At 36.5% G+C, this 10513-nt stretch overlaps 1 non-coding gene across 1 annotated transcript; it reads left to right on the top strand.

Moving 5' to 3' along the window:
- The first annotated feature begins 7546 nt into the window (after positions 1-7546).
- LOC141416212 (U6 spliceosomal RNA) lies at positions 7547-7653 on the top strand. Its single transcript, XR_012441025.1, has one exon. It is a non-coding gene; the product is annotated as a U6 spliceosomal RNA (small nuclear RNA).
- Positions 7654-10513: the final 2860 nt, after the last annotated feature.

Here is a 10513-nt window from a genome sequence, read left to right as displayed (position 1 = left end):
TCAGGTCGGTACCAGGATCGCAGGGTCCACTCCTCACATCTCCAACCCAGAAGATGCTTGCTATGAATGGCAGGGGGTTGCACTTCTGCCATTGTGCACAGAAGTGAATTACTATTAAGACCCAGGTGCACAAGATATAGGAAATTCCCATGTTATAATACCAACAAAATTTAACTAGAGTAGACCCTGTGTCACAACTAAACCAGAATGCTGAGTCAATACAAACTTTATGACCCTCAGAGCCCATCATGGCTTCTGTCCCCACAGTAGCCACAGGCAACATGCCAAGACAGAATCACCTGGCCTCGCTGCAAGGGCCAGAGGCAACTGCCTGCAACCAAGTGAGAGCACCAGCAAGGCTCCTGATTCTGCCATAAGAGGTGACGCAGAAGTCCTTGTGGAGGGCTGTCTTGGTTGTTTGGTCACACCTGACTGGCTCCAGGTCCCGCAGGGCATGTGTGAGGAAGGCCTGATCCCACTGATGGACTTTGCCATCACAGGTGGCCTAGGTGTCTATGGATCAATCCACCCTCATGGCTGCACTATTCATCACGTGCACAAATCAAGAAGAGGATGTGGAAAACACACGAGATGTTTCCTTTTAGAAGATCAGTAAGAGCGCTCATATAAAAAGTTTTTTTTAGATCTTAGAAACCTCCAGAAAGAGGAGAAGACAAGACCCTGTATGACCACTCAGGGCTGAGCTAGACTTTCACACATGCCAGGGGTGACCAAGTAGTTGGCCATTGTGCGTTGAAGTGTTTTTCTAACCACAGGCTGTGAGTGCAGTCCTCAGAAGATGCAGGGACCAAGGGTCCTTTATGAAAAGTGCCATCGAACAGGTTCCCGACACACCTCTGACATTTTCAATCTTCCAGGGAGGGCAGCTGCCACCTCCTCCAGGAGGCCACAGCAGCAAGTGGCCAGAATTAGAAGCCTGAGTCTTTGACCCTACCTGAGACAGACAGAACCAAATGTTTGCTAATCTACTGCTGTTATGCAGACCGCAGAAAAGTGTAGTTAGGAACACCCTACAAAATCCAATGTTAATATTCTCAAAAAATATTTTTACAGTCTTTAAATAATTTACAATAGCAACAAAACCATATTTACCAGGACATATCTGTTGAATAAAAGTGTCACTTAATGTTAGTGCACATATACATAGGGCTAGACGGAAGGGACCCTGGTTTTTGTTCTTTCACCTATATTCTCTATACATATTCTGACAGGAGCAGAAATGCACAGATAAGTGGACATGTACACTATTTCCAGTGGATACCTCGAAGACCAGCACACGTGTCACAACTTGAGGACATTACCCTTCACGACTGTGCTGCTACCACTCTCCATCATTGGCTTCACTGCTCATGTCCTCCTGGTCCTGGATGTCCTTTTCCATGGCGCTGTGTGGATACTTCAGGTCTAGGATGTTTTCCTCAGAGGCAGAGCTCCTTCTACTGTGCAGATCAACCCCCCACCTCCATGCCTTTCAGTTTGGCCAGTGCCCACTGTCCTTCATGAGCAAATCTGGGCTTCCAAACATAGGGCTTTGGCCAGCCTATGTCTTCCTGAAGGCCAAGAGGGTTGGGCCCTGCAGTGGTGGCCTAGGTGAGGACTGAAGAAGCCAGCCTGCTTGCTCCCACACCACAGGAGCTGCTTTTTTGGAAGTGGAGGTGTGTCCTGGGGCCTACATCAAGGCTGGGTGGGACCCTGGCCTGCTTGTTAGATACCTGCTTTCACTTGCTCCCAAGGCCCCCCATCCACTCCAAGCTTAGACCTTCTGAGTTCAGTGCCCAGGTGCTGGGGATCCTCTTCTGGTGGGCAAAGTCACACCAGGGAATGACGAGGTTAGCCTGGGGTTCTGGTCTGGATGTCAGCAAGGTCCAGTTACCACAGTTCACATGAAACCTCCCTCTGGCTTCCCCATCCCCATCCTGCACCTCCAGCCTGGGCACTCACTTTGGCACTGCTGGGCAGCTAGCCAAAAGTACTTTCTGTAGGGCAGGCTCAGCCCCTCTCAGGCTCTGGTCTTTGTGAACATAACTACTTCTACTCCTCATTGGAGAAACTTTGGCAGAGATGGTCCCCTGGCGCTTCTGGGTGGTGCTCACTCTCATCTGCGCAGAGCAACAGGAGAGGGTGGTGTGCAGCAACTCGGGGCCTTCCCGCTCTGCACTACCAGGTTGGCTGTGCCCTGCCTCCCAACTCTCTCTGTGCTCCTTCAGTCACCTGAGGGTCTCCCCCAGCCCTCTGGCCAGATTTTTTCTTTGTTAATTAAATGACCCAATTTTATAATCTTAATCACACATTCAAATAATGTGTATTTCTTTAAAATGAAATTGCATACATATGGAAGTTATTAAATTCCAACGTTGTTAAAATATATTCACCAAGTACATAAAAAGGGACTGAGTCATTAAGTTTATTATATTGATAAATCACAGTTTATTAGGTTTCAGGAAGTAAGTCCTTTTAGTTGTGAGTTAGTGGAAGATGCATAAACATGTTTAACTCAAAAGCAGAATGAGGTGAATTGATACTGCGGAGCCTCGAATGGATTATTTTATGAACTCAGAGCATCCATCAGGAAGAGAACTGTTTTAGAAAACCAATGTGATTGTGTCAAAATGATGGGACTAAATTGGCCATGGCAAGGTTTGCTGAAGATTTTGGGCCATTTTCATTATTGATTGAATAACATTGATTATGTTAATTGTACAGAGCTCAATTTTCCAATTCACTTATTAAATTTGCTAACAAAACAAATTAACAATTTCTCTTTCATTAGGACAGTGTAGGTAGGCCCTATTTCTCATTAGTTTTGGAAAATTAAAAACAAAACACTAAAATTTCTCTCCTCTGGGCACCTTCCTGGATCTGCCACCCAATTCTAGGAGCTGTACTCTCCCACTTTACACTTTTCTATCTTAATAAGCTGCCTTGCTTTGCACTTAAAATAGTAAAATAAATAAAATCTCTCTCTTCCATCTTAAATCCTAGATCATTTTAAATTTTATCCATTAATTTCATTGTTTGGAACACTAGAAAAAATTCAGTTATTAATGCCCCTGGACTAAGCCATTATTTTCTAAGAAAAGAATGAGTAGCACATGAGCTGTTGCCTTTTTTAAGAATTGTATTCAACATAAGTGAAACGAGAGTAAATGGCTATCAATTTACCTTGTGGTATCTCTGACTACTCAATACTGAAATAAATTATGATATCTGAAAGTGTTAAAGAAAAGCAACAAATTAGTAGAGTTAATTTGACCAAAAAAGAGAACAAAAATTTCGTTGTTTCTTTCTGCAACGCAGTCCCATATTTTATATGATTTTGTTTTATATATATAATATGTGGGGGGGATGTATTTTGGGTAATTGAAAGAAAAACAAAGTTTTAGGAACATCTTCATGGGAAAAGATTAAAATATGAGTGGTGAGGGGTGGTGGAGTGGATTAAATGGTAGAGCACCTGCCTAACAAATGTAAGGCCCTGTGTTCAAGCCCCAGTACTGCAATAAAGACAGAAAAAACTATGAAACATGAGTTGGTGAATTCCTGTTAACTGAACATCACATTTTGGGAAAGTATATTTCTTTCATACCTAAATTTGGAAATGAGAAATTTAAGGAATTAAAACTAAATAAACATATTGGTCACTTAGACTTGTGAAGGTAAATGAGAAGACCTAGGTTTTCAGGGAGAATATGCAGGGTGACAACCTTAACATGAATGGCTGGGTAAGCATTCTTGTCATAAAAGGATAAGAAGGCAAAAGTCTAACAGGAACTCAACTCTCCTTCTTATACCTCCACCATGTGTGACAATGAAGTCTCTGGTGTCACACTATGTCAGAGAGGCTCCCACTGCACTCGTTCTGGAACCTGAGCAAATTATTTCATCTTTGGAGCTCAGTGTCTCATCTGTAGAATATTTTTAAAGAAGAACCAATCTCATAGAATTGTCAGATATATGTTAAATGTTTATGGCAGTGCTATACTAACACTAACTATAATTATTATACTTATGATTACTAAGTCCTATATTGTGTTAATGGCACACTTATGATAGAGATTGGTGTGTAAAAGTGAGTGTCAAGACCAACGCTTTAAAAGAAATGGCAGATCCAACCAGATAGAGTTTAGTATTTTTTAAAGGTTAACCTTCAGTTCCTTCTGTATCAATAACTCACTATTTTTCAGAACTCCTTTTCTATTCTTATACCTGTTTTTCTAAAAAGAAAATGCAGGTTTAGGTTTTACAGTAGAAGTAAATTGATTTCAGTCTGCTTTTTCCCATTATTGACAGTTTTCTTTTGTGATGTGCTGTACTCTTGTAGGAAGATTGTAACATCAAATGACCTATCAATGATCTTTGAAATGATGAAAATTCTCAATTTGCTTAAAACTAAATCTGCTTAAAATAGATGTCTGATTTTTCTGTACCACAGACATTTAAACTTATTACAAAATCAAAGGAAGGCAGAAATATTCTTATTGCATCCCCAAAGAATCATTACTCCTGGCATACACCTGAGCTCCCAATACCCTTACCTGCAGTGCTTGTTCTAAGTATCAGCTACTGTTTTTACATGAGCTTTACTGCTTCCTTCTTCCATAATCAGTTGAAACAAAACTATCTCCTTTTGAAAGCTGATTATTTTATCATGTGCTCAAAAATTCAGCTTTTTCACTCATAAACATAAACCATATACATTCTGCCAAAGCTTGAATTTTTCTTTGCTACATGTTTAATTTAATCTAAAAGTCAGTATGAAATAATTTTATAAAATGGGCCAATTTCTCCAGGTATCTGTGGAAACTTTTGGCAGATAAATTTCCTGGCAGGCATAGCAGGCAGTTCAAAGACAGACAGACCTTGAGATTTTTTTCTCAAAGGCTGAGCAAGCTGGCTTGCTTTGAAGGGGACAAAAAAATCTAGGTCAAATCATCTTTTCAAAGTTTTATGTGATAAAACTCTTGGGGAGGAGGTGTAAGTCCTTGGTCTGACTCATTTGTAGGTGAATCTGATGATAATGATTAATACAAAAGTCTTGTTTTTACACTTTTCCAAAGTTGTTTCTGTAGAAATTAAGTGTCCAACAATTATTAATAAGAGATTTTTGAAGGATTTAATATGCTTGCAGCTGCTCCCTAGAGTCAGGTATTTAAGGTCAAGGCTACAGACCCCAAATGTACTCTTTGAAAACAGTACATAAACTGTTTGCCTTCCAAACATTTGTTCTGAAACAGCAACTTGAAGCTAATGACATAAAGTCTGCTAACCCCAAGAACCATCTATCAACAATCTCTGAAACATTTAAAGCCCTGTAATATTTAAGAGAGGAGCTCGAGGGCCTTGATATCCACCCCCTCCTCACATATGTCAGCTTGTTTTAAATAGCTGGTTGCACCTCTAAGAAGAATATAAATTTTTGATATTCATCATCTCAGTCCCAGAATGATCATCAGCCTTGCTTTTGTAAATATTCCTTCAATTTATAGAGTATCTTGACAAAATTGAGATATTTGAAAACTTCTTTTATATCTCTAAAAAAATTCATCACTGATGCTTCTGTAATGAGGCCCTATAATATAATGACCCACCTTTCAAATTTGTTCTTTTTCTTCTTTTTTTTGAACATGGAGAGAAAAAATTTTTGTTAAAAATTGTTTTTCATTTTTCATTCATTTATTTATCAAAGAAATATTGACTGAATACCAGGTAAACCAGTTCCTTATGCTAGCTAATCAATAATGCTTTCAAAAAATGCACTCAAGTCAGAGACAGAGAAAGATATCTCTATGAGGAGCAGAGGAAGGCAGAGAGGACTAACTTCTTGGGTAACAGAGAAAGAATACTTCAGGAATAGGTTACATTTAGTATGTTTTTTAATTGTGAATAAATTTCTGCGTGTAGAACAGGAAAGGGTCTTGGAGACAGATACTACATTTGTTTTCCAAAAGTACAAAAATTAAATGAAACTACTGAGAAGAGGTACATGTGGTTTTAGGAAGAAGTTCCATGCAGTTGTTGGTAAGGAAGACTGGCAGAAGTCAAGGCTAAAAGACATTATCAGTGTAAAGGATTTGGAATGCATTTTTACTTGATGGACAAAGAAGAATCCATAATAGATTTAAAGGAGGGGAAGGAAAGGCCATATTCACAGCATGAGTTCTTTGTGAATTTCTTGGTTAATTAAACTGCTTTTATGCTTTAAAAATGTCTGTATTTCCAGGTCCTAGCACAGATTGAGGCAAATATCAATCCCTAATTATCATCTGTTGGATCTAGGGTTTGGTTCTGTGAGGGTCCCACAAGGATGCAGATAAAGAGTGGTGCCATATTTGAGATGTATTTTAGTATTGACTCCTCTTTTACACATTGACACTTCAGTGACTTTTTCCTCCTTTTCCTGAAAATTGGGAAATTCAGAGCTAACAAAACAATTGTATGTGATCCTCAAGGCTGGCATGCATGATTCTTAAAAAAAAATGTTTTTATTTAACTCTTATGTGGCTTTTATCATCAGCAACATAAAATATATTTAGGGGATATGTTGTTAATCAATGAATCAATATTGATTAAAAAAAATTAGTTCAACACTATTTATGTGCCTCTAGCCTTTTCCCACAGAAATGACTGTAAAAGACCCACAACCATGCAACATCAGACTCAGCCTAGATTATATGCCCTTTGGGAAGTGCCTGTGGTACCCTCAAGTAGTCCACAGTCTTTCTTGCAAAATCCCTGTATCCTCCTTATCTGCTTAATTTTTGTGGCTTCAGAAATATATAAACATTGAATTTCTAAGCTTCATTTTACCAAAAAAAAGAGAAAAAGGGGGTGGGATAGGATTGGAACGGTTGCTCAGTGGTAGAGCAGTTCCCCAGCATATGTGAGGCCATAGGTTTAATCCCCAGCACTGAAAAAATTAAATTAAAAAATCAAAAGATGTACATATTAATTTAACTCTTGGGTCTTCTGGAATTTCTTTCCAACTTTTACAAAAATAATAATTTAAGTGTTAAGATATTCAGGAACTATTCAGTCTATTTAATGAACTATAATGTCATAAAAGGAATTATTAACACTTCTGATTTGAACTTTCTTGTAAATACAAAGAAAGCCTGATAAATAATAACCTAGTGCATTATTTGGCATTTTAGAACACACCTCAATGTGCTCATATGCTGGTCACACCACCTCAGCACTTCACTCACAGTGTGCCTTGAGCCATCCTGCTATACCCTGAGCCTATATAAGACAGAAATGATCATCTCACAGAATTACCATCAAAATTGAAACAATATGTGTATATAAAAATACCTCAATAAAATACACTCGGTCATATTGTATTGTAACATTTACATAAGTAAATTATAGAAATTTTCATTAGGGAATATTGACCTTAGCACACTTGTCAGTAAATTACTGACAAATTAATATTTTCTTCATGAGACACATATATTTTACCACAACATGCTTATTATCCATCTCTCTTGAAATGATCTCAGGTGAAAGAGTTAAAAATATTTTTTGAGTGCCTACTTCAGCAGCATATATGCTAAAATTGGAATGATACAGAGATGATCAGCATGGACCCTAAGCAAGAATGACACAGAAATTCATGAAGCATTCCATATTTAAAAAAAAAAATTGAACTATTCCCTAAATGTGGTAGCTTAATACACAACAGAACTGAACATACATAACTATTGTGCCTTGGATGGGATGACCTTTTGTTATTCACCTTGGAAAGTTCAGGCATTGATAGCACAATAAAATTTAATAGTTTATAAATCCTTTAGAGTCCTCTGCTAAGGAGTGAATGTAACATTAATGGATTAGTTCAAACTAACTTAAGTTTCTGCATTTTCTGATTTAGAACTCCATGACCTAATAAATATCAGACTATTCCTTTAGTTTTACTGAGTTGAAAATGAAACATATATAAAATTCATAGATTTCCACTCTCAAAAGTTTTTTATCTTAAATTATTTACAATTTTTAATGAAATTCTTAACTCTATTTTCTTAATGTAGCTCTTTAAAATGATATAAAATACAGTAGAAAATTACATAATTACCTTAATAATCTTATTCTGAGTTGTCCCAGTTTTGGACGGTCTTAGTAGGAATTGGCATCTTTTGTCCGTTATTCCTTTTCATTTCCATAGTCCTCATGAGACTGAAGTTTAACCAGAGTAACATGGTTTAGGTGACAGCCTCTTGCATTTTTAAAGTCACAGTATTAAACATTAACTGTGAAAAATCACATGATTTTACAGTACAGTAGATCTACAGCACAAGCACACTACCTCACAATTGATTTGACTTAGGCACCCCTGGAAGGACTGGATTCACTGCTTTTAAGCTGTGTTTCACCCCAAAGTTCTCTATTCATGTACCTAACTCTGAGATAAAGAAGTTACTGAAATATTTCAGATTGGTGATTTTAGAGGCAGTGAAACATCTGACTTAAGTGATATCTGTGTCTGGTGATAATAATTTGCTAGAAACTCATTTAATGCAGATCCAAGCACAAAGGAAAACAAGTATATTACCTGCTTTTGTTAAATCTCACAGTGATTAGACTTTATAAACACATGTTTTAACTGAACGGCCTTTAATAACAACTGTGTATTAGGAAGAAAAATTCTTTCTTCCTCTCTAATGATGTTAAGACTCAATGCATGCACAATGTAGTTTCATCAAAGGTTTTAACCATATGTTCTCTGGAAAAAAATCTTAATATGAATTCGAAATATTTGCTCCATTACTTATTTTCACATTACTATAGGCAAAGTTGCATGCTCTCAGATGTGCAAAGCTAAAATAATTCCTAGTCATGGTTAGACTTAAAATATAATTAACACATGTTAACTTGAACCAATTGGACCACTTCATTGTAACTTAAAATTGAATTGATTTTTAAAAATTGTTATATATGATGAAAATACTACTTGTTTTTTTCCTTCTAACTTGATTATTTGTTTCCTGTTGAATGTTAGGAGTCTAATCACATATTCCCTTTACTTTCTATTTTTAAAACCCTTTTAGAACCCCAAAGTCAAAAATAATCCAAATGTTGGCTTTATTATGGTATCTGTTTCTTAATACAGATGAACAACCTTATTGGAGGTCACAGTTGGTTCTCTGACCTCCCACCTCATGGTTACTAAATTCACTTCATTGTTTTCTCTGTTAAAGTTGCAAAAGTTGGAAAATCATGGCTGTTCACATAATCCATCTCACCCCTGCTATGCAGTTTGCTCATGATGATTGTTTGCTAAGGAATTCTTCCTGCCTAGATATTGGGAGCACACAATTGTGCTGAAGATTGTAAAGTCTAAGAGATATTGAAAAAGACAAGTTGCAAGAAACATATAAGCACCGAACTGTGTTATATAGCAATGCAAAAGAATGATTGCGAGGATCTCATCAATTTTAGTTAACAGCATGAAGGAACAAAAAGTAGACCATTGGCTGAAGTAAAGTAACAGAGTGATACTGAAGTAAGTGTGCTGATTGTCCAAAAATGTGTATGCCATTAGATCATAGCAAGCAAGAAACTATTCATTTAATTTCTGCAAATATGAGAACTAGCAATAGCACTATTCAAAATAGTATTTGAATTTGTTAAATACTCCACAAATTCTACCTTGTAATTATATTATATCTTTAAATATCTTCTTTCTTATAAGTTTGTAAAACCTGAACAGATTTTGGAAATTATATTTAACTTCAACAAAAAAAACTTCCTGTGTCCTTGCCTCAATTTATATGGCAAGCTCAAGGCAGAGTTTAAAGCTGACCCATCAGTTGTTGGGCCAGACCTCTCTGTCAGGAGTAGCTCTACAAATTGAGCTCCAGCATATTCAGATTTCTTAAGCTTAGTTGTTTGGTTTTTTTTCTTGAGTAAGAAAATGCTTATTTTGTGTATGTGAAAAATGAGAAAATGCTAAATTGAAAATGAAAATTGTCCTAATTAGTATGACATTTTGAAGATTAATGGATAGCTTCCATTATCTTTAGAACATGGTGCCAACATAATACTTAATTCAATTATCTTGTATAAAAAACTGAGAATTAGTCTATACAATACATTCTTCCTGAAGGTCCCTTGTGTGAATGGAATTACATAAACAGACACAATTGAACTGATTTTAAACAAATCACAGCTTAGCAGATTTTGAAATACAGATCATTGTTCATTCACTTAAGGTACAGGAAAAACATTTTCCAGACTGTCTTTTACATTTTTTATTTTTTCAGTTGAATACAAAAAATCTGTGGCATTTTATAAAATTACAATACTGAAAATATTATTATGAAAAATTCAATTAAACATTTTTCATGATAAAATGAAAACCAAGGTGATCCTTTGTCCTCTTAATAAAACACCGACAACAAATGCTCCTATAGGACTATTTAGAATAGATATATTATAAAATTAGGTGTCTTAAAAGCTGATGAGAGAATAAAATGAAGTTTTTATAACTCTTACA

This window comes from Castor canadensis, chromosome 1 (assembly GCF_047511655.1).
Source record: "Castor canadensis chromosome 1, mCasCan1.hap1v2, whole genome shotgun sequence".
NCBI lineage: Eukaryota > Metazoa > Chordata > Mammalia > Rodentia > Castoridae > Castor > Castor canadensis.
The sequence above is the reverse complement of the archived record's forward strand: the minus strand, read 5'-3'. Positions and strand labels throughout refer to the sequence as shown.